This window comes from Hypanus sabinus, chromosome 9 (genome assembly GCF_030144855.1).
Source record: "Hypanus sabinus isolate sHypSab1 chromosome 9, sHypSab1.hap1, whole genome shotgun sequence".
Lineage (NCBI taxonomy): Eukaryota > Metazoa > Chordata > Chondrichthyes > Myliobatiformes > Dasyatidae > Hypanus > Hypanus sabinus.
Genome location: NC_082714.1, coordinates 36,050,741 through 36,075,080, shown reverse-complemented (window position 1 = coordinate 36,075,080; position 24,340 = coordinate 36,050,741). Strand labels below are relative to the sequence as shown.

Sequence of the window (24,340 nt, the reverse complement as noted above, 5' to 3'; positions counted from 1 at the left end):
GTTATGCTTCTGGCTTATCCAAAGATCACATACTGTAAGCCTGGCTCCAACATTTTCATACTTAATTTGTGTGTACTTTGCTTCTGTCTGAAGTAATTGCTCAGTTTATTTGATAAAGGGATCTGTTTTCTCAGTGTTGATATAATGCATCTTTAAAACTTGGTAGATTACTACTTCTTAATGATTTATTGGCTTTGAACTGGTATTTCCAGCATATTTTCGGCCCTCCAATCTTGATAGATATTTTGTTTGTCTGCTTTACACCCATCAAAACTAATTCAACTCGCATTCTACAAAGGAATTCATTTACTTCATGTCACGAGCTGAGGTTCATTCTGCCTGTAACTTCAAAGTTTTGCAGGCTTATTTGTTTTTTAACTTCCAATTATATATGTAGTACCTATTTTGTTACTGTTATTATTGTATTTTTATAGTTTTTCAACTCAAGCAGGTAAAACCCAAGGTACAGGCAGAACCAAGCGCATTCATTTCTTAATTGGTAGGAACTTTTGACTCTTCTAGTGGTGTTTAGTATTGTAGCTTTCTGGAGATTTATGTAAACTTTACTGGGTAGGCCTAATTGTTCAATGCTATTGTGTAGTAATTTTGGGATGATATCAGCTGTAGATGTTACTATTAGGACAATGTATCCTCTGTTCATGTTCCATAGTCTATCAATTTCCTTTTTAATTCAGCATATCTCTGCTGTTTTTCACTTATTGATTTGTATATGTTATGTGTGTTTGGAATGATTATATCTATTGAGTAAGCTGTTCTTGCTTGTTTCTCCTGTATTACTATGGATTGTCCTATCTGTAATAACAGATAGTTGTAATATAATTTGTGGTATTCTGACTCTAAAACTGAATCAGGCTTGTATTTATAGTAAGGTGCGGTTTCTTTTATGAGTTTGTATTTTAAAGCAAGATTTTGGTGACTGATGTTTGACACCTGATTGTGCCTGTGTAAGTAATCAGACTGAGTTAAATTACTGCAGGATCCTGAAATGTGTGGGTTGTTTCTGGTCTCTCTTGTCATTTTCTTCATTTATCATCTTGAATTTGTTGATCTTTTATTATGTATATTTTATAAATTTTTCTGTTAACCACCTGGTGCTGTATTGCCACAAGAAACCCTTCTGTTTCTGGGAAGAGGTCTCCAACTCTGTGCCAGGTATTCAACACCTCCTTGTCGACACCTAGTCTGCTCAGATCATGGGGATGTCTTCCAAGGAAGGTCATGCTCTTCCTTTGGTTAACTTTTTCTTTTATAGTGATACCATTTTTTTTCTGGGATGTACTCTCATTCAAGTTTAGTGGTGTGTAATTTTTATTCATTTACTTTTTTTTCTCAGCTCAAGCTGGTGAAACCTGAGGTACTGGCATATCCAAGCATGCTCATCTATCAATTACTGGGCACTTTCAGACGATTCTCGTGCTGTTTAGCATTGTGGCTTTCTGAAGATTTACATAGATATTGCTGTGTAGGCCTAATTGTTTAATGCTATTGTGTAGTGACTTTGGGATGACAAGAGTTGTAGATATCACTGTCGGGACAATGTTCTTGTTCCAAAGCCTTCCAATTTCCTCTTTTAATTCAGCATATCTCTGGTGTTTTTCACTTATGGATTTCTGTAAGTTATGTGTGTTTGGAATAGCTACATCTATTAAATAAGCTGTACTTGCTTGTTTATCTTCTATTATAATATCTGGAGAGTTATTACGGATTTTTCTAATAACTATCTGTAATACAGATGAGTGGTAATATAATTTGTGGTATTCTGACTCTAAAACTAAATCAGGCTTGTATTTATAGTAAGGTATGTTTTCTTTTATGAGTTTGCATTTTAAAGCAAGATTTTGATGAATGATGTTTGCCATGTGGTTGTGTCCGTGTAAGTAATAAGATTGCATTAAACTACTACAGGATCTTGTAATCTGTTGGATTGTTTCTGTGTTTTTCTCTGGATTTTGTACATTTATCATCTTGAATTTGTTGGTCTTTTATTATGTATTCTTGACCATTTTTTGTGTTAACTACCTGGTTCTATATTGCCACAAGAAACCCTTCTGTTTCTGGGAAGAGGTTTCCAACTCTGAGCCAGGCGTTCGGCATTTCATGTTGACATCTAGTCTGGGGGGATCATGGGGATGTCTTCCATGGAAAGTCTTTCTTTCTTTCTTTTTCAATCTTTTTATTAAATTTCATATATAAAAAAACAACACAAAATAATGAATAGATTACAGATTCAATAAACTTGAGATTACATTAGTAATAGGATAATAATATCCTATTAAAACATCCATCAACAAAAGGTACATAAATCAATCAAGTCTATATAAATATATATGAAAAACAAAAATAATCGTCGAAAAAAGAAAAAAAAAATTGAAATTATATATGAGAAAAAATATATAATGAAAAAAAATACTAAACTAAAACTAACATGGGCAATAATAGCACTTTATAAATATATAAAGGTGTCAAGAAAAGAACTCCAGAACTCCATACCTGAACAAGTATAAGTAGAGAAAAGGATCTGAAATAAGCCAAATTAATTCATATGAAAGTGTCGAATAAATGGTCCCCAGGTTTCTTCAAATTTAATTGAAGAATCAAAGATAGTGCTTCTGATTTTTTCCAAACTCAGATAAGAAATAGTTTGGGAGAACCACTGAAATGTAGTAGGAGGATTTACTTCTTTCCAGTTTTGTAATATAGACCTTCTGGCAATTAATGTTACAAAAGCAATCATTCGTCTGATTGAAGGGGAAAGCTGATTGCCATCTTCATTTGGTATACCGAAAATTGCAGTAATAAAATGGGGTTGTAAATCGATATTCCATACTGAGGAAATGACATCAAAAATGTCCTTCCAATAGTTATGTAAAGTGGGACATGTCCAAAACATGTGAGTCAATGAAGCCACTTCTAAGTGACATCTGTCACATTGAGGATTAATATGCGAATAAAATCGGGCAAGTTTATCTTTAGACATATAAGCTCTATGTACAATTTTAAATTGTATTAAAGCATGTTTAGCACAAATAGAGGAGGAATTAACCATTTGTAAAATTTTTTCCCATTTATCTGTTGATATATTACATCGAAGTTCTTTTTCCCATTCTTGTCTAATTCTATCCGATATTTCTGGCTGTATCTTCATAATCATGTTATAAATAAAAGCTACTAATCCCTTCTGACAAGGATTAAAAGTAAAAATCAAATCTGAAAAATCCGATGGAGTTGAATTAGGAAAAGATGGAAGAATTTTATGTAAGAAATTTCTAATTTGTAAGTATCTAAAAAAATTAGATTTAGGTAATTCAAATTTGTTGGATAGTTGATCAAAAGACATCAAAGTACCTTCAAAAAAAAGATCACGAAAACATTTTATACCTTTCCTTTTCCATATACTAAAAGCTTGATCTGTCAATGAAGGTTTGAAAAAAAAATTACATAAAATAGGGCTGTCCAGAGCAAAGTTTTTCAGATTAAAGAATTTGCGAAATTGAAACCAAATTCGTAGTGTATGTTTAACAACAGGGTTAGATATCTGTTTATTGAATTTGGCTAAATCAATAGGAAGAAAAGAACCAAGAACGGAAAATATAGAATATCCCTTAACCTCACTACATTCCAAATTTACCCACTGTGGGCACACAGGTGAATCCAAATCTAGTTTCCAGTACATTAGGTTACGAATATTATTCGCCCAATAATAAAATCTAAAGTTAGGTAAAGCTAGACCACCATCTTTTTTAGACTTTTGTAATTGCCTTTTGCTTAACCTAGGATTTTTATTTTGCCAAACAAATGAGGAAATCTTTGAATCAATATTATCAAAAAAAGATTTAGGAATAAAAATTGGTAAAGCTTGGAATAAATATAAAAATTTCGGTAAAATCATCATTTTAATAGCATTAATCCGACCAACTAATGATAAAAATAAGGGAGACCATCTAGTAGTAAGTTGCTGAATTTGATGAAGCATAGGTAAAAAATTCAGTCCAAATAAATCTTTATATTTCTTGGTGATTTTTATACCTAAATAGATAAAGTTATCAGTAACAACTTTAAATGGCATCCTATCACTCAATAAAGTTTGCGCGTTTAAAGGGAATAACTCACTCTTATCTAAGTTTAACTTATAACCAGAAAAACTACCAAATTGAGCCAACAAGGATAAAATAGCAGGAATAGACCTACTAGGATTAGAAATATATAACAACAAATCATCAGCATAAAGCGATAATTTGTATAACTTCTCATTACGGGTAATACCAAAAATATTAGGAGACTCACGAATAGCAATAGCTAAAGGTTCTAATGCAATATTAAATAATAAAGGACTTAAAGGACAACCTTGTCTCGTACCACGAGATAATTGAAAAAAAGAGGATCTATAATTATTTGTAAGAACAGAAGCAACAGGTTTATAATATATTAATTTAATCCATGATATAAAATTAGGACTAAAATTAAAGTTTCTCAATGCATTAAATAAATATGTCCATTCAACTCTATCAAAGGCTTTTTCAGCATCTAATGAGATAACACATTCTGGGGTTGTAGGTGATGAAGTATAAATTATGTTAATCAATTTTCTAATATTAAAAAAGGAATATCGATTCCTAATAAAACCAGTTTGATCTTCTGAAATAATCTGTGGTAATACCTTTTCTAATCTAATGGCTAAAATTTTTGTAAGAATCTTAGAGTCTACATTTAATAATGATATAGGGCGATAAGATGCACATAAGGTAGGATCTTTATCTTTTTTAAGAATTAAAGAGATAGTAGCTTCATAAAACGATTGAGGTAATCTCTTCTTAACAAACGCATCATTAAAGATTTCACATAGCCAAGGAGAAAGCAATAAAGAAAAAGTTTTAAAAAATTCTACAATAAAACCATCAGGACCAGGAGCTTTCCCTGAATTCATTGATGAGATAGCCTCTCTTATTTCATCCATAGAAATAGGAGCATCAAGCAAGCTACAATCTTCATCTATCAGTTTAGAAATATTCAAATTATTAAAAAAATTATCCATCGTAAACCGGTCACCGTCAAATTCTGATTGATATAAAGATTTATAAAAATCTTGAAAAGTGTTATTGATTTCTTTATAATCAGTAGTTAAATTACCGTCTTGTTTACGAATTTTAATAATTTGTCGCTTAGTCGAAATAGCTTTTAATTGATTAGCTAACAATTTACCAGTTCGATCACTATGAATATAAAATTGAGCCCTAGTCTTAATTAATTGATTCTCAATTGAAGAAGATAATAATAAACTATGTTCCATTTGAAGCTCAACTCTCTTCTTATAAAGTTCTTTGGTAGGAGTAACGGAATAAATCTTATCAATTTCTTTAATTTTATCCACCAATAAAGCTATATCTGAATATCTTTGTTTTCTTTTACCAGCGGAATATGAAATAATTTGTCCACGAATAAAAGCCTTGAAAGAGTCCCAAAGTATTCCTTTATCAATCTCTTCATTATAGTTTGTTGAAAAAAATAAGTCAATTTGTTGTTTTATGAAGGTAATAAATTCTGGATCTTGAAGTAAAGTAGCATTAAGTCTCCAAGATCTAGTATTGATAGAAGAATCCGAAATCTTGATAGATAACTTCAAAGGCGCATGATCCGAAATAGCAATAGAATCGTATTTACAATCAATAACATCTGTTAATAAACGATGATCAATAAGAAAGTAATCAATTCTAGAATAACTATGATATACATGTGAAAAAAATGAAAATTCTTTACCTTTAGGATTCAAAAACCGCCATATTTCAGTAATTCCAGAATCAACCATAAAAGAATTAATAAGTAAAGCTGATCTATTCGGAAGAGTTTGAATAGGTTTAGATCTATCCATCGAAGGATTCAAACAACAATTAAAGTCTCCACCCATAATCAACATATATTCATTCAAATTAGGAAGAGAAGTAAATAAACGTTTAAAAAATTCAGGACAATCAAAGTTTGGAGCATAAATATTAACTAAAACAACTTTCCGATTAAAAAGTGAACCAGTTATCAACAAAAATCTACCCTGTGGATCAGAAATAATTTCATAATGTGTAAACGAAATTGAGGCGTCTATAAAAATAGACACACCCCTAATTTTAGCGGTACAATTTGAGTGAAATTGTTGACCTTTCCAGAACCTAAAAAAACGTTGATTATCCTCCCTCCTAATGTGGGTCTCCTGTGCAAAAATAATATTAGCGTTCAATCTATGGAATACTTTAAATATTTTTTTACGTTTAATCGGATGATTTAAACCATTAGTATTCCACGAGATAAAGTTAATAGATTTATCCATCATACCAATATTAATTGTGTGTATCATAAAAGGTTAAAAAGACACATAACCCACAATTTAGGAAGAAGGAAAATTGATTCAGGAGCAACCGGAGATCCTGACACCTCAACAATATTAACAATTTAAAGTCAGCCCATAAACTAAAAGCAAAAAAATAAAAAGCAAAAGCATGAAAAAAGATCCCTCCCCCCTCCCCCCACCCTTTGAAAGAAAGCCAAGCGGCAGGCGCATAAACTAATACTAATATTACCCCCATTTCAAGATGGCAGCTCCATAAGAAAATTTTTTAAGAAAAAACTATATAACACCCCAATTAAAATATAGAGTTGCAAAAAAAAAAATATATATATATATATATATACCTACATATATATATATATATATATATACACATACACATACACACCCATATCAGACAAATCAAAAAAAAACTAAAATAGTAAAACCAGAAAGATCATTAATAAAAAAAAATGCACATTAAAGTTTAAAAATGTGATACACCTTTAAAAAAGAAATTCCATATTCAGATACAAAGATGACGTTTCACAAGCCAAGACTTATGGGAAGAAGAAACGACATTTTGAGAAAGCCATATTACAAAATATGAATATAAATTCAGCAATCTAATAAGAAAATATAGTAAAAAAGTTATCAAAATAGAATATTTTTATAAAAAAAAAGATTTAATAGACACTACAACATATTTAAAAAAAAACTAAAGAAAAAGAATTCAAAACCTTTGTTCCATTTCTAAATACAGGCAAGCAAATAAACGCTTATAAAAAGTAAAGACTTATGGGAAGAAGAAACGACATTTTGAAAAAAAAAATAATTCATTATTACAAAATACAAACGTATATAAAAAAAGGATATTATAAAAATTAAAACAGCATCTATAAGCAATAATAATAGTAGTAAAAAAAAAGACCCAGACCCATAGTTCAAAATAAGAAGTTATAACCCAACTTCCAGGGTTAAAACTTAAAATGAAATAACATCCTCTCTCCAAAAAAAAATCTTCAATGTAACTCATAGTTCAAGTTGCACTAGAGGATCGATATTCTTCAACAAATTTCTTCGCTTCTTCAGGAGTGATAAAAAAGTGTAGACTGTTGTCGGGCAGCACCATTCTAAGTTTCGCTGGATACATTAAAGCTTGTTTAAATCCAATCGAATGAATCTCTGCCATCACTGGTTTAAAAGCGATCCTGGCTTTCATTACTTCATACGAATAGTCTTCAACTATTCGAAATGAATAATTTCTGTAGGAGATCATACCTTTTTTACGAGCTAATCGAATTAGAAGCTCTTTCTCACGAGGATAATGAAGGCGAACAATCACCGCTCGTGGTTTATCAGACACAGACGAAAGCCTCGCAACTCTATGAGCGCGGTCAATAACAGGTTCATTTTTCAAACCTTCACCACCGAAAATTTCCCACAGTAATTTAGAGAAAAATTCAGTTAAATCACCGGACTCAACTTTTTCGGGAATTCCGATGATGCGCAAATTCTGTCTGCGAGAACGATTTTCAAGATCAGTAATTTTAAACTTGTACTGATCTAAAGTTTTAGCAGTCGACTCTATCTTCTTCTCTAACACTTCAATTGTACGTGCTTTTTCACAAATTGATTGTTCAAGAGTCGTGATCTTATTTCCATGCTGTTGAACCTCTAACGCCTGCGACTGAAACTTAGTTTCAAGCGATTTAACAACTCCTTCAAGATCGGATATTTTCGAAGTAATCCTCCTTTCCAAACTTAACAGTTTACTGTCCAATTTACCTTCTAGTCTGCCTTCCAGAGCCGCAAATTTAGCATCCAGTTTATTGTCCAATTTACTTTCCATAGCCGCAAATTTAACATCCAGTTTAGTGTCCAAAAGACCAACAATTGCGTCGATGGATACAGGATCCTTAGCCGATTTCTTACTTGTAGCCATTTTAGGTTTGACAAGATTAGATCAACTATTATTTTAGGAAAAAAGGGTCAATCAAAGGTAGCAACTCATATGATTAAGTTCGAAAAGGTCTAATTAAAGGGTGATTATAGTTAAAAAAATAAAGAGCGCCTAAAAGGCAGATGCTTACGCCGCCATCTTGAAACTCCACCCCCATGGAAAGTCAGGCTCTTTCTTTGGTTAATTTTTTCTTCAATAGCGATAATTACACGCAAAGCACTCCAGCATGTGGTGAAAACTGCTCAGCGGATTATTGGCACCCAATTACCCACCATTGAGATCATCTACCATAAACGCTGCCTGGGCAGAGCAAAAAGCATTATCAAGGATGCATCTCACCCTAACCATGGACTTTTTACTCTCCTCCCAAGCGGTAGGTGCTACAGGAGCCTCCGCTCCTGCACCAGCAGGCAGAGGAAGAGCTTCTTCCCTGAGGCTGTGACTCTGCTGAACCTCACATCACAGCACTAAGCAGTATTGCACCCATATTGTACTGTCTTAGTACTTTCATATTTGTGTGCTGTAGCACTTTTTATGTGCAGTTATTTTGTAAATAACACTATTCTTTGCATTTCTGGTCAGATGCTAACTGCATTTTACTGGTTTAGTCTCTGTGCTCGGCACAATGACAAAGTTGAATCTAATCCAATCTAATTTCTTCATTTTTACTGGGTTGTGCTCTCATTTATGTTTAGTGGTGTTTATTTCTTATCAGAATTGCATATGCATGCAAGGAGTGCTGATTCCTGTTTCCATTGCTGAAAATATATCCTCAGAAGTTTTATCTGACTGTTGTGTAGATTTTAATGTCTTTTATTCCTCTGTCCCCTTCTGTCCTATGTAGTGGTAATCTAAGCACAGTAAATGTACACAATGTTTTCTGAAATTTGCCATTTCAGTTCTTATTTTTCTTTGTAAATTTGCCAGATCAGTTTCAGGGCAAGATATTATGCCAAAAGAATACATTCACATAGGTATAGTGAAAGTGGTTATTGCCTTTGTTATATTTTACTGTTGAGCTCTGTTTGGCAAATTTTCTTAAGCCTTGAAGTAAATTCTGTCAAAAGTTTTTTCCTTTATCACACTATGATCTATTTTCTTCCCTTGTTGATATCACAGATATTTATGTTTCATATTCATCCATCAATTGTATTGTATCCTGCCTCTCTGTTTTGTATTCTATTAGCTCTATTGCACCACACACAAAATGCTGGTGGAACGCAGCAGGCCAGGCAGCATCTATAAGGAGAAGCACTGTCGACGTTTCGGGCCGAGACCCTTCGTCAGGACTAAATGAAAGAAGAGATAGTAAGAGATTTGAAAGTGGGAGGGGGGAGATCTGAAAAAATAGGAGAAGACAGGAGGGGAGGGATGAAGCTAAGAGTTGGAAAGTTGGTTGGCAAAAGGGACACAGAGCTGGAGAAGGGAAAGAATCATGGGACGGGAGGACTTGGGAGAAAGAAAGGGGGAGGGGAGCACCAGAGGGAGATGGAGGGCAGGCAAAGAGTGATTGTGAGAGGGGCAGAGAGAGAAAAAAGGGGGGAGGGAGCAATAAAAAAATTAAAAAGTTAAAAGGGATGGGGTAAGAAGGGGAGGGGGGCATTAACGGAAGTTAGAGAAATCAATGTTCATGCCATCAGTTTGGAGGCTACCCAGATGGAATACAAGGTGTTGCTTCTCCAACCTGAGTGTGGCTTCATCTTAACAGTAGAGGAGGCCATGGATAGATAGACATATCAGAATGGGAATGGGATGTGGAATTAAAATGTGTGGCCACTGGGATATCCTGCTTTCTCCAGCGGACAGAGCGTAGGTGTTCAGCGAAACGGTCTCCCAGTCTGTGTCAGGTCTCACCAATATATAGAAAGCCACACCGGGAGCACCTGACGCAGTATATCACACATTTTAATTCATCCAATTTTCCGTATCTGCAGATTTCCTCGTGTTTGAGCTCTATTGCACCTTGCGTTATGTTTAATATTCTGCACTTATCCAGTCCAAAGTTCATCTTTATATCTTGTGAATATAGTTCTACTATTTGAATCAATTGGTTGATCTTAACTAATGAAGGAGCATGTAATTTCAAATTACCCATGTATAGAAGATGTGTTAAGGTATATAATAGTTTTTTTCATTGTTTCTGATTTGCTACCTAATTTTCATTCATTTCAGTAAATTAGAGGGTGGGTTTAAAGCTAGATAGAACCATAGAGAGCCACCTCGGAAAATGCCTCGGTTTATTTTTATAATGGCGGTTGTTCTTTTTTGATTGTTCTTTCTTTTTACAATATTTTTATTCAGAAGAAAAAAGATTTACAGAGTGCAACACATAGATAAATCTCAACATAACTTGTGTACATTCATATATTGTAATAAAATTGATCAAAATGTTAGAGCATAACACATAAAGGTATACCACTCTGTAATCAAAAATTTAAAGATAGGTCATACATCATAAAAGATTTTTTTTATATATATAAAAGATCAACCCCCTACCAACTACCAAAGAAAAAAGCTGATGGATGACAATGGAGAATTAGGAAAAAAACCATATTCACTTAAGAAGAGAAGATAAAAATATACATAAAAGTCTGTGCACTGTTAAACTTTATAAATTGGAAAAGTAATTTAGGAAAGATCCCCAAATATCATAAAAAGATTGTTTCGAATTTAAGACTTAAATATGACATAATATCATGTAGCCATTGAAGGTGTGTAGGAGGGGTAGACTCCTTCCATTTAAGCAAGATTGTTAATAGGGTAACTATTGTATGCCAATGCTTCATCACATGTTACAGGAATTTCACAAGTAGTGGGTGTAATTTATATATATATATTAAAACTTCTATTAACAATTATTATTATTATTGAGATAAAGCACAGACTATGCCCTTCAGGTTCTTCAAGTGATGTTGCCCAGCAAACCCTTATTAACTCTAGCCTAACCATAGGAGAATTTACAATGACCAATTAACCTGGTATGTGTTTGGACTGTGGGAGGAAACTGGAGCCCTCAGGGAAAACCCACGTATTCCACGGGGAGGATGTACAGACAGATGTTGTCAGAATTGAATTCTAGACTTCAGTGCCCATAGTTGGAATAGTGAGAGTCTGTGCCTCAATGTGATTTTGCTTGGTTTCATTTGGCAAGGATTACAAGTATTCAATATTCAACGGTTAAGATAACAAGTAAAAGACTGATACACAAGATAGAAATCTCTAATTCGCTCTGCCTGAATTACAATGTAAGTGTATTCAATGGAAAGGTAAAAGCTTTGTACAAGTGATGAAGCAATGCAAACAAAATAATCTTAGAATTTTTCACAAAAATGCTGGAAATACCCAGCAGGTCAGGCAGCTTCTGTAGAAAGAGAAATACACTGTGACCACTTTATTAGGTACACCTGTACACCTGCTCATTAATGCAAATATCTTATCAGCCAATCATGCTGCAGCAACTCCATGCATAAAAGCATGCAGACGCGTTCAAGAGGTTCAGTTGCTGTTCAGGTCAAATATCAGAATGAAGTGCCATGGTAGAATAGTGGTTAGTGTAATACTATTACAGCTTGGGACGTCAGAGTACAAAGTTCATTTCTGGCATCCTCTGAAAACAAGTTCCTTCCTGTGTGCACAAGGGGTTCCTTCAGGTGAACCAGTTGGGCATTGATAGGTTAGGTTTGTCCCATGATTTGGCTAGAGTTAAATTGGTGGGTTCCTGAGTGGCTCAGCTCAAAGGACTGAAAGGCCCTGTTAACCCATAGAACACTACAACACAGTACAGGCCCTTCAGCCCTCCATGTTGTGCTGACCCATATAATCCTTTTAAAAAAAAGTACTAAACCCACACTATCCCATAACCTTCCATTTTTTTTTCATTCGTGTGCCTGTCCAAGAGGCTCTTAAATACCCCTAATGTTTTATCCTCCACCACCATCCCTGGCAAGTCATTCCAGGCACTCACAACCCTCTGTCTAAAAAACTTACCCCTGATGTCTCCCCTAAACTTCCCTCATTTAATTTTGTACATATGCCCTCTGGTGTTTGCTATTGGTGCCCTGGGAAACAGGTGCTGACTATCCACCCTATCTATGCCTCTCATAATCTTGTAGACCTCTTAAAAAGTCCCCTCTCATTCTTCTACTCTCCAAAGAGAAAAGTCCCAGCTCTGCTAACCTTGCTTCATATGACTTGTTCTCCAAACCAGGCAACATCCCGGTAAATCTCCTCTGCACCCTCTCCATAGCTTCTGCATCCTTCCTATAATGAGCTGACCAGAATTGAACACAATAAACTGTTCTGTGCTGTGTCTTTAAATTAATTTTTAAAAATTGTGTTTTCAATTACTTTGACTATGGAATGATTTTTGCTACCAGACAGGGTGGTTTGATTATGTCAGAAACTGCTGACTTCTGGGTATTTTCATGCGTAACAAGTCACTGGAGTTTACAGATAACTGTGCAAAAAAAATCCCACTAAAAAAAACATCCAGTGAGAGGCAGTTCTGCAGACAAAATGCCTTGTTAATGAGAGATGTCAGAGGAGAATGGCCAGACTGTTTCAAACTGACAGGAAGGTGACAGTAACTCATTTTCACACATTACAACAATGGTGTGTAGAAGAGCATTTCTGAACACACAATGTGTTGAACCTTGAAATGGTTGGGCTATAGCAACAGAAGACGATGAACATACACTCAGTGGCCACTTTCCTAGGTACTGGGGATAACTAATAAACCACTGAGGGTAGATTTAATATTTCAGGTCAAAGAAGTGGGAAACAGAAAACAAGCTATTATTAAGTTGCAACAAATACTGGGGAGGCATTGTTGAGACATACTGTAAGAAAATATCAGTGATAATGTGAGGACAGAGTAGTCATGGGTAAATTAATCCTCTGGTTAAATGGGTTAGCAGATGCTTTTGCGGATTGATAATGAGGACAAAGTGCATTGTGTTGCAAGTAGAAAGGATTTGGCACACTCCCAGTAAATTAGGGTGTGATAATGTAGAAAGTCTAAACCAACATAACAAGTGCGTACAGAAGTGCGTACTTCTGATACAGACAGAGAAGATGAGTTTCCTGAGATTGAAGACTTTGATATTGTGTCTGGATGGCTGCAACATGCCCAGACAGAAGATGAGGTGCTATTCCTCAACCCTTCACTGGCCTCATTATAACAAAGTACAGATAAGTCTTATGTTGACAGGTGAGTCTGAGTGGGAATGAGATGGAAAACTGAAGTGGCAGGCAACTAACAACTCAGTTTCACAGATGCAGACTGAATGTAGGTGCTCCAAAAATTGTTCAGATAACCTGTGATAGTTTCTCCATTGTAGGATAGAGTATAATTATCCGCTCCATTCTCAATCTGAACTGTTTGTGCGGCTTCCTGCTGTGTTTCAAACAAGGCCTGTGTAACTTTGATGGACTGAATAGACAATAGACAATAGGTGCAGGAGTAGGCCATTCGGCCCTTCTAGCCAGCACTGCCATTCACTGTGATCATGGCTGATCATACACAATCAGTACCCCGTTCCTGCCCTCTCCCTATATTCCTTCACCCCGCTATCTGCAAGAGCTCTATCTAACTCTCTCTTGAATGCATCCAGAGACTTGGCCTCCACTGCCTTCTGGGGCAGAGCATTCCACATATCCACCACTCCCTGGGTGACGTCCTGACGAAGGGTTACGGCCCAAAACGTCGACAGTGCTTCTCCCTATAGATGCTGCCTGGCCTCCTGTGTTCCACCAGCATTTTGTGTGTGTTGTTGTTTGAATTTCCAGCATCTGCAGATTTCCTCATGTTTACTCTCTGGGTGAAAAAGTTTTTCCACATCTTCGTTCTAAATGGCCTATTACTTACTCTTAAACTGTGGCCTCTAGTTCTGGACTCACCCATCAGCGGGAACATGCTTCCTGCCTCCAGCGTGTCCAATCTCTTAATAATCTTATATGTTTCAATCAGATCCCCTCTCATCCTTCTAAATATCAGTGTATACAAGCCCAGTCGCTCCAATCTTTCAACATATGACAGTCCCGCCATTCTGGGAATTAACCTTGTGAATCTACGCTGCACTCCCTCAATAGCAAGAATGTCCTTCCTTAAATTTGGAAACCAAAACTGCACACAATACTCCAGGTGAGGTCTCACCAGGGCCCTGTACAGCTGCAGAAGGACCTCTTTACTCCTTTAGTCAATTCCTCTTGTTATAAAGGCCAGCATGCCATTAGCTTTCTTCACTGCCTGCTGTACCTGCATGCTTGCTTTCATTGACTGATGTACAAGAACACCTAGATCCCATTGTACTTCCCCTTTTCCTAACTTGACTCCATTTAGATAGTAATCTGCCTTCCTGTTCTTGCCACCAAAGTGGATAACCTCACATTTATCCACATTAAACTGCATCTGCCATACATTTGCCCACTCACCCAACCTGTCCTAGTCACCCTGCATTCTCATAACATCCTCCTGACATTTCACACTGCCACCCAGCTTTGTGTCATCAGCAAATTTGCTAATGTTACTTTTAATCCCTTCATCTAAATCATTGATGTATATTGTAAACATCTGCGGTCCCAGCATCGAACTTTGCGGTACCCCACTGGTCACAGCCTGCTATTCCAAACGGGACCCATTAATCGCTACTCTTTGTTTCCTGTCAGCCAGCCAATTTTCAATACATGTCAGTACTCTGCCCCCAATACCATGTGCCCTAATTTTGCCCACTAATCTCCTATGTGGGACTTTATCAAAAGCTTTCTGGAAGTCCAGGTACACTACATCCACTGGCTCTCCGTTGTCCATTTTCATAGTTACATCCTCAAAAAGCTCCAGAAGATTAGTCAAGCATGATTTTCCCTTCATAAATCTATGCTGAATTGGACTGATCCTTCTACTGCTATCCAAATGTGTCGTAATTTCCTCATTTATAATTGACTCCAGCATCTTTCCCACCACTGACATCAGGCTAACCAGTCTATAATTCCCTGTTTTCTCTCTCCCTCCTTTCTTGAAAAGTGGGACAACATTAGCCACCCTCCAATCAGCAGGAACTGTTCCTGAATCTATAGAACATTGGAAAATGATTAACAATGCATCCACAATTTCTAGAGCCACCTCTTTAAGTACCCTGGGATTCAGACCATCAGGTCCCAGGGACTTATCAGCCTTCAGACTCAACAGTCTATCCAACACCATTTCTTGCCTAAAATAAATTTCCTTCAGTTCATCCTTTACCCTAGTTCCTTTGGCCACTATTACATCTGGGAGATTGCTTGTGTCTTCTCTAGTGAAGACAGATCCAAAGTACCTATTCAACTCGTCTGCTATTTCCTTGTTCCCCATAATAAATTCACCCGTTTCTGTCTTCAATGGCCCAATTTTGGTCTTAACTATTTTTTTGTTATTCACATACCTAAAGAAGCTTTTACTATCCTCCTTTATATTCTTGGCTAGTTTACCTTCGTACCTCATTTTTTTCTTGGCGTATTGCCTTTTTTGTTATCTTCTATTGCTCTTTAAAAGCTTCCCAGTCCTTCGGTTTCCCACTCATCTTTGCTATGTTATACTTCTTCCCTTTTATTTTTATACTGCCCTTTACTTCTCTCATCAGCTTCAGCCGCCCCTTAGTCCCCTTAGGATCTTTCTTCCTCTTTGGAATGAACCGATCCTGCACCTTCTGCATTATTCCCAGAAATAACTGCCATTGTTGTTCCACTGTCTTCCTTTGGCCAGCTCCTCCGTCATAGCTCCATTGTTCCCTTTGTTCAACTGTAATACGACACATCCAATTTTCCCTTCTCCTTCTCAAATTGTAGGTTAAAACATATCATATTATGGTCACTACCTCCTAATGGTTCTTTTACCTCGAGGTCCCTGATCAAATCTGGTTCATTGCACAACACTAAATCTAGAATTGCCTTCTCCCTGGTAGGCTCCAGTATAAGCTGTTCTAAGAATCCATCTCGGAGGCACTCCACAAACTCCCTTTCTTGGGGTCCAGTACCATTCTGATACTCCCAGTCTACCTGCATGTTGAACTTCATCTTGATCTTGACATAACACTGTCTTCCGGATTCGAATATTGAACTCTCTGACTTCAGGTGGCTTGTTTTCTCCCTGTGTATCAGAACAGTACGTTATCCATTTGTATATCTATGAAGGTTCTCAGTCATCCAGGTCATTGTATATCAAGCTGTAGTAAATAACTGAACTTGTTATGTTGTCTAGAACACGTTTCACCACTCATTTGAGAGGCTTCTTCAGTTCTGATCCATGATGGGTAGTTTTCTGGCTTAAAAACATCTCTACCTCAACATCTCCACAACAGTTCACACATCCAATCATGCATTACCTCTGTGACTCTTAATTACTTTTATGTGATTGCTATATTTTTAAACAACTCACAGAGTTTATAAGCTGGAAAATTACCAATCATAGATCAGAACTGAAGAAGCCTCTCTTTTAGCACACCCTGATTTGTGCATTTTCCACAACCCCACCATTTGAAATACATTACTTGTTTGTATTATCATTCTCTATCTGCCCCAGTAGCTCATTTGTCCATGGGACTTAGCCCCACAGCAAGACTGGCCTCACCTTGTCATACACACCTCTTCCAGCTATTCCTGAAATTTAATTAGCACCTTGTTTTCTCTCTTTTCGAGTGCCATCAAAGGGTCTTTGATCTGCAACACTGACTTAGTTTCTCATTCATCTGATGTGTATTTCCAGCTTCTGTTTTTGTTTAAGGTTTAGATTCAGTTCCTCAAAATTATTTTCTATCAAAGAAGAAGTACTGGAATCTTCTTTCGATCTTCCCTTACTGCAACTCACCATTTTAGTCATTACATTTTAGCTTACAAAGCTGCTGATTGTAGTCCAACAAATATTTTCTATGCTAAGATCATTCATGCACATTATTATTAGTTAATTTATTTGTGGTAATATTGGTTTGTATTGTATGAGTTATATGTACCATGTTGGTCTGGAGGAACATTGTTACGTTTAGCAGTATACAAGTATATGGTTGAAATGACAATAAACTTGAAATTAAAGAAGTAGCTCGCATTTTTGAAACAACTTTTATGTTCTCTGAATATCCAAACTATTTCTAGATGTTAAAGTATTGTAAAGACTAGAAGGGCCGAGATGGTCTGTTTCCGTGCTGTAGTTGTTATATGATTATCCCATGGGTTTTCTCAGGTGCCCCAGTTCCCTCCTGCATTTCGAATACGTATGGACTAGTAGGTTAATTGGTCACATGAGTGCAATTGAGTGGGATGGGCTGGTTGGGCTGGAATGGCCTGTATGTGCTGAATGTGTTGTATCTCTAAATAAGAAAAATAAATCTGGCTTTATAGTGCTATCACAGTCACAATGTAAGGAAGTGAATTGTTTTGGAGTGAAGGAGGATAAGACATGACTTGCTAGAGGTGTACAAATGATAATACGTTAGTGGCATTTAAAATATTGTTGTATAGGCAAATGGGTGACAGAAAAATAAAGGGCTATGTAGGAGGGAAGGGTTAAATTGATCTTGGGTAGGTTAAAGTTATTACCATAAGACTATAAGACATAGGAGCTGAATTAGGCAATTTGGCCCATCAAGTCTCCTCCACCATTCTATCCGATGTAATGTTAAACCTCTCAACCCCATTCTCTTGTCTTCACCCCGTACCATTTGATGCCCTTACTCATGAAGGACATATCAACCTCAGAAGTGAATATACCCAACGACTTGGCCTCCACAGCCGTCTGTAATAAGGAATTCCACAGACTCACTGCTCTTTGGCTAAAGGTTGGCACAATGTCGTGGGTCAAAGAGCCTGTACTGTTCAGAGGTGGAGAGATGGCAACATTAAATTCCTTGGTGTTATCATTTCAGTTGATCTGCCTTAGGCACAGCATGTAAGTGCAATTATGAAGAAAAAAGCATGGCAGTGCCTCTACTTCCTTTGAAGTTTGTAAAGATTTGGCATGATATCTAAAATTTTGACAAACTTCTGTAGGTGTGTGGTGGAGAGAATACTGACAGGTTACATCATGGTTTGGTATGAAAATGCCAATGCCCTTCAACGGAAAACCCTACAAAACGTAGTGGATATGGCCAAGGTAAAGCCCTCGTTACCAGCAAATACATCTACATGGACTGCTGTTGCAGGAAACCAGCATCCATAGTCAAGGACCCCTACCACCCAGGTCACGCTCTCTTCTCACTGCTGCCATCAGGAATGAGGTGTAGGGGCCTTAGGACTCACACCACCAGGTTCTGGAACGGTTATCACCCCTCAATCATCAGGCTCAAGTCAAGGGGTCAAGTCACTTTTTATTGTCATTTCGACCATAACTGCTGGTACAGTACAGAGTGAAAATGAGACAACGTTTTTCAGGACCATGATGTTACATGAAACAGTACAAAAACTAGACTGAACTACGTAAAAAACAACACAGAAAAAAAACTACACTAGACTACAGACCTACCCAGGACTGCATAAAGTGCACAAAACAGTGCAGGCATTACAATAAATATTAAACAAGACAATAGGGCAGTAAGGTGTCAGTCCAGGCTCTGGGTATTGACGAGTCTGATAGCTTGGGGGAAGAAACTGTTACATAGTCTGGTTGTGAGAGCCCAAATACTTCGGTGCCTTTTCCCAGACGGCAGGAGGGAGAAGAGTTTGTATGAGGGGTGCGTGCGTAACGCTGTTTGCTTTGCGGATTCAGCGTGTAGTATAAATGTCCGTAATGGCGGGAAGAGAGACCCTGATGGTCTTCTCAGCTGGCTCTTGAACCAGAGGGGAAAACTATACTTAGGTTCACTCACCCTATCACTGAACTGTCCCCACAACCTTTGGACTCACTTTCAAGGACTCTTCATCTCATGTTCTTGATACTTAATGCTAATTTTTTAAAAAAAATTTGTATTTGCATGTTTTGTTGTCTTTTGCATACTGGTTGTTTGTTCTGTTGAGAATGGTTTTTCATTGATTTCATTATGTTTCTTGGATTTACTGAGTATGCAAGCAAGAAAATAAATCCTATTGTGGTATGTAGTAATATTATTTTACTTTGTACTTTGTAATTTTCTGTATTCTGTGACTTTGACTTAAAGTTCTGTGACTTTGACTCAAGCAGCAGTGTTGGTGGGGATACAGTATTTGCAGAAACGTATGCCTCAAAACTATATCCCAGCAATTGTGGCCTTTATTTCTCTCAGAGCTGGTGGATGGTGTTTAACTATGTTCTGATGGTTCATGGGTGTTAGGAGATGATGCATTGCAGCTGTGAGTCTGAGATTTTTACTTTCACTTGCTGATTATGATCTGATTTCTCTGTTCTCAGCACTGGAGGCCATCCCGAGGCTAGCTAACAAGGCGTATGATATTGTGCGGTAGCTGTACTGCTGGATCACTGGATAACCACAACTGAGTAGTCAATATCCAAGACTCTGCTTTGTCATAGTACATGGCTGTAAGAAGATTATTAAGTTTGTGTAAGCTTGCTTTAATTTTAACATGCCACCATGGTAGCTTAGCAGTTAGTGTGTTGCGGCGTTCGGAGTTCAATTCAGGTACGATCTGTAAGGAGTTTGTGTGTTCTCCCTGTGAACTGCATGGGTTGCTGCAGGAATTTAGTTTCCTCCCATACCAAAGATGTACTGGTCAGTAGGTCCTGTAAATTGTCCTGGGATAAGCCTAGGGCTTGATAAGATGGTTGCTGTGAAATACAGCTCATTGGGCCAGAAGGGCCACTTCTATGCTGTAGCTCTAAATTTAAAAAAATTAAATGTTGCTCCTTTATAAATGCCTTTTCTGCGAAAACTTCATAGAACCTAATTATCTTCACGGCACTCTCGCTTAACGTACACAAGGATTAGATGCTGCACCTTCTTGAGAGAGGAAATGAAACTTGATTTGAGAAATGGTGGGGAGGTGGGTTGGAGGTGATTGTTGGTTGACAAATGTAAGCTGGTGTTTTGGTGATTTGTGAAATGGAGATAGTTATTTTATTGGAAAGTGAAACTGAGACATTGACTTTTAAGTTACATTAAAATAGGTGAATTTCCATGGAACAGCCTTAGAATAGTGAAAGGAGAAACTAATACCCAGAAGTTCCTCTCTATAGAAAGCTTTTAAAGGAGAGTAAGAAGGTAGCATTAGAATTATTGTTAAAAGTAAAAGTTTCAATGGGGGAACTATGGAACATTTTTACATTGACAAATTGGTGAACAACAGGGCTGGCTCAGGAAGTCTCCATCCTGGATGCAACTTCATTAGTTCTGCTTTCTGCTTTTACAAATTGTTGCTAATGGATGTTTACATGCTACATATTGTGGATTTCACAATGAGACCAGATTGAAAGCTTTTGCATTTATGGTGCACTAGAGTTGAAGATTGGCTAACTGCTTATACTTCTTAGCAAAAGTATTAAGAAAATAAGTAGGAATGGTTAATGGGTGTAATGCTACTTGGTTCAATGTCTATAAACTCATTCACCGAGCACGGAGCCCTGTAAAGGCATCCTCAGATTAACCTTCAGACAATCAGATTGATACTGATGGAACATTCTTTGTTGCCATCTATCAACATTATCCTCCGGCCACCCCTCAACCTCTTCCTCAGTCTTATCTTCTTCTTCCTCCTTCAGTACCTCATGCTGAAAACATTGTGTGGAAGATAACAGACAAAACAGCCTTTCTGCTGAGTTCTGTGTGCCACTCACCCCAAAGCAGTGCGGACAGTAAGAACTCATCTGGAGGAGCCGACATATATTCTCCTCTGGGATTCCACCTTTCAAATTAACACCACTTAGATGCAGTGGCTGGAACATAGGCTGAAATTAAAATTAAAAGCGAAGGACCTGGTCTCATTTTATTGAGGAGGCAAAAAATTCATGAGACCACTTGGACAGCCCAAGATCAAAATATCATTTGAACCTCCTGGATACAGAATTACAGAATAGTTACAAGATGGAAGGAGGATGCTTAGACCCTGTCAAGTGCTTGTCGGCTCTTTGTGAGAACAATCCAGCTAGCTCTATTTCTCAGTTCTGAAAGTTCTTTTCCTAATCCAATTCCCATTTGAAAACTGTATTTGAATCTGCCTTCATTACTACCCTGGCAGTGCATACAAACCCTAACCATTCACCCTGTAAGAAAGATCCCCTCACCGGCATCTCAATGGAAGCTGACTATATGCTTCAGGATTTGAAGATCATCTTGCAGTTTTGTTTGTTCTCCCATCCTTTCTTCTCTGTTCATATAAACAAAGTCCACTTCATCTTTCCAAAAGAATGGCACCAGTGCAGGCTATAATATTACAGTATTGACCAGTGTTTTTAAAAATTCACTCTGACTTCCCTGATCTTGTACTCTGCAACTCTTAATATAAAGCCCGGGATCCTAATGTTTTTTAACCACTCTCTTGGCAACACTATCATTTTCAATAAACAATAAATACAGAGCTTTTTTTCTGTTCTTGTACCTGAGAATTGTGCACTCTAATTTACATGGCCTCTTCTTATACTTTCTACCAAAAAGTACCACTTTCTATTTCTTAGGGACACATTTAATCTATATTGGAAAAGGCTCAAGTGCCTCATGTGCTGAATATGTCATCTCTATTCAGAGGGAATTGGTCCTTGAGATTCTTGAATGGCGTTAGTTTGTGAAGGACTAAAGAACTACAAGTCCCACCTGAACGTTCAGAAGTACCACAATGCTTGTACGTCATTGGGGCTGCTCATGCTGATGGTGCTCAGCTGAAGAAAAAGTACTCAGATTTCCATTTTGTGTAGAGAGTTTGAGTGACATCCCTCTACTATTTTACAGTTCAGTCTGTATGGTGCAATACAGGTTAGTTATCACTGCATAGAACATGAATATAAGAATTTGGAGCAGAAGTAAGTCCCTTGACCCTTTAAGTCTGCTCTGCCCTTAATCATGGCTGATCCTTGATCTTAGTGTCATTTTCCTGCACTTCCCCAGTATACCTTGATAGCCTTAATATCCAGAAATTCATCATCCCCAATTTGAATGAACTTGGAAAACTGTAGCCTACGGTGACCTTGCTGCACAGGGAGGTTGAGATAGGATTATGCCTGTCTGGATACTATGTTGGTTTTATGTCTGTAGACATAGTTCCTAAGGGTTTGGATTCTTCTAACCAACCTTCCTAAGGCTCCTCATACCATCAAGGCTTGATCTTGCATGCAACTTTACTTCAAACATGGTAGCTTCAGACTGAGTAGCACTGGCACAGAAGCACTTATGCTGAACAGGTCTAAAGTTCTGCATTTTCTGCAATGATGCCAGGGATGAGGCACTTTGACTGTGTATGTCGATAGGAGAAAGTGGACATGATCATGGTGCCATGGAGATGGGCTTCAGAACCAGCCTCTGAATGCTGTGTAGTAGACTTCAGACGTTTGTGAATACTGTGATTAAATAATCTTGCTGCATAATGCAGCCTTCTGAAGACCCATGCCAGCTGGCAGTCACCAGTGATTGGTCTGAGTTCGAACGAGATGACCCATTTTCCAAACAAGTGTTCCACAAGAATTGGTGTCATTTTGTGCTCATTTAATCAGATAAGACAGGTACCATGTGCAAGATAATGACCTTTGATCTGAGTACCTATTCTGTTTCCCCCTCAAGCACGTTTCACTAAGGAAAAGCCATTTACAACCCATTTTGAGAAAGATCAATTTTCATCAGCATAGCACTAAAAAACGTAGTACAAGGAAAGAAAAACTTCAAAAAATTGTACTTGAAAACCTATTATGAATTTAAAATGTACTTTTTTAAATTGAGGGGCCTTCAAATTTTGCAATACATCTGCAAGCATGCACCATGTTTCCTATTGTGTAGTGAATTGAGGAGTATATAAGATTTATTTGTTAATTCAGTACTTGTGACTGAATAAATCATATTAGATTGTCTAAAATAAAACTCCCATTGATATGTTGCTCAGATTTTCACATTACAAATGCCATTCACAGCCTTAATCTGATGTACTAAAATAATATTTTATGTGGTTCAAAGGTTCATTTTATTGTCGAAGTATGCATATACAATATAACTCTGATATTCGTCTTCTCCAGATAGCCATAGAATACAGAAAACACGAGAGGCGTTGAAAGATAAGACAGCAAACCCCCTCCCTGCATGAAAGGGAAAAAAGAAACAAAACTCTCAAACGTCAAACACCAACCCCTCCGTTGCACAAAAAAACTAACAGATTGACCACACGGGAAACGATAGCTGAAGCACCAAACTCCAAACCCCAACTTCCCTCTCGCACAAAAACCAACAGACCGTCCACACAGAAAACAGTAGCCAGGACATCAAAATCCCCAAACCCCTCCCTCGCAAAATAGAACAGTGTCAACAGCACCAAGCCCCCAACCCCCTCTCCCACACACAAAAACCAATAGATTTCCCACCGAAAAACCAACAAGAACATCAGACCCCATACCCCCATTCCCTCCCTTGTATAAAAACCAAAAACATAACCCACCCAGTACCCCAACCCATCAATTGGCAACAAGAAAGAAATCACAGGGAACTCAACGAGAGCAAAATAAATTACAGTCGAACAATCACATGAATCTCAGAATTTTAAAAACATCCTCCCTCCAGAACCGAGGAGTGTGGCCGCTGAAACTCAGTCCTTCCGTGAAGAATGACTGCCGTGCCACCAACCTGTGGCCTTCCGAGTGCTGCCACCCAGCTCCCAACTGTGGCCTCCGTGGGGAGCGGCCGCTGACCACCTCGGCATTCGCTCCAATGTTTCAGTCTTCCTCGGTGCTTCAAACTGGAGTCGATCACGGCCCCGAGCCCCTCCTCTAGTCTTCTCCACGAGGCAACCCATGCTTGCGGTTCTCCGGGGCACAGCAGAGCTCCGGATCACTCCTTTGAACTCTAATCTGCACGTCACCTGCCATCTTGACCGGATTATCTTGTATTGCACAGTTTTGCCTACAAAACCTACAAACAGGAAGTTCCACTAAACTGAACTGGCTTTATGCTCCACTTGAG

The 24,340-nt window shown here is 37.5% G+C and overlaps 2 protein-coding genes across 3 annotated transcripts in view; one reads left to right on the top strand and one right to left on the bottom strand.

Annotated features, from left to right (window-relative positions):
• The window catches only part of LOC132399255 (uncharacterized protein C7orf50 homolog), a 393,915-nt gene that overhangs the window by 211,117 nt on the left and 158,458 nt on the right, over positions 1 to 24,340 (top strand). The gene's annotated exons all lie outside the window — the stretch shown is intronic.
• Positions 1 to 24,340, bottom strand: part of LOC132399254 (probable G-protein coupled receptor 146) — a 167,846-nt gene that overhangs the window by 20,726 nt on the left and 122,780 nt on the right. Inside the window, exon 2 of one of the 2 annotated variants that reach the window (XR_009513920.1) lies at positions 16,329 to 16,419. The exons of the other annotated variant lie outside the window; for it this stretch is intronic. The gene's annotated coding sequence lies outside the window, so the exon portion shown is untranslated. The remainder of the gene's footprint in view (positions 1 to 16,328; positions 16,420 to 24,340) is intronic. 2 annotated transcript variants of the gene reach the window in all.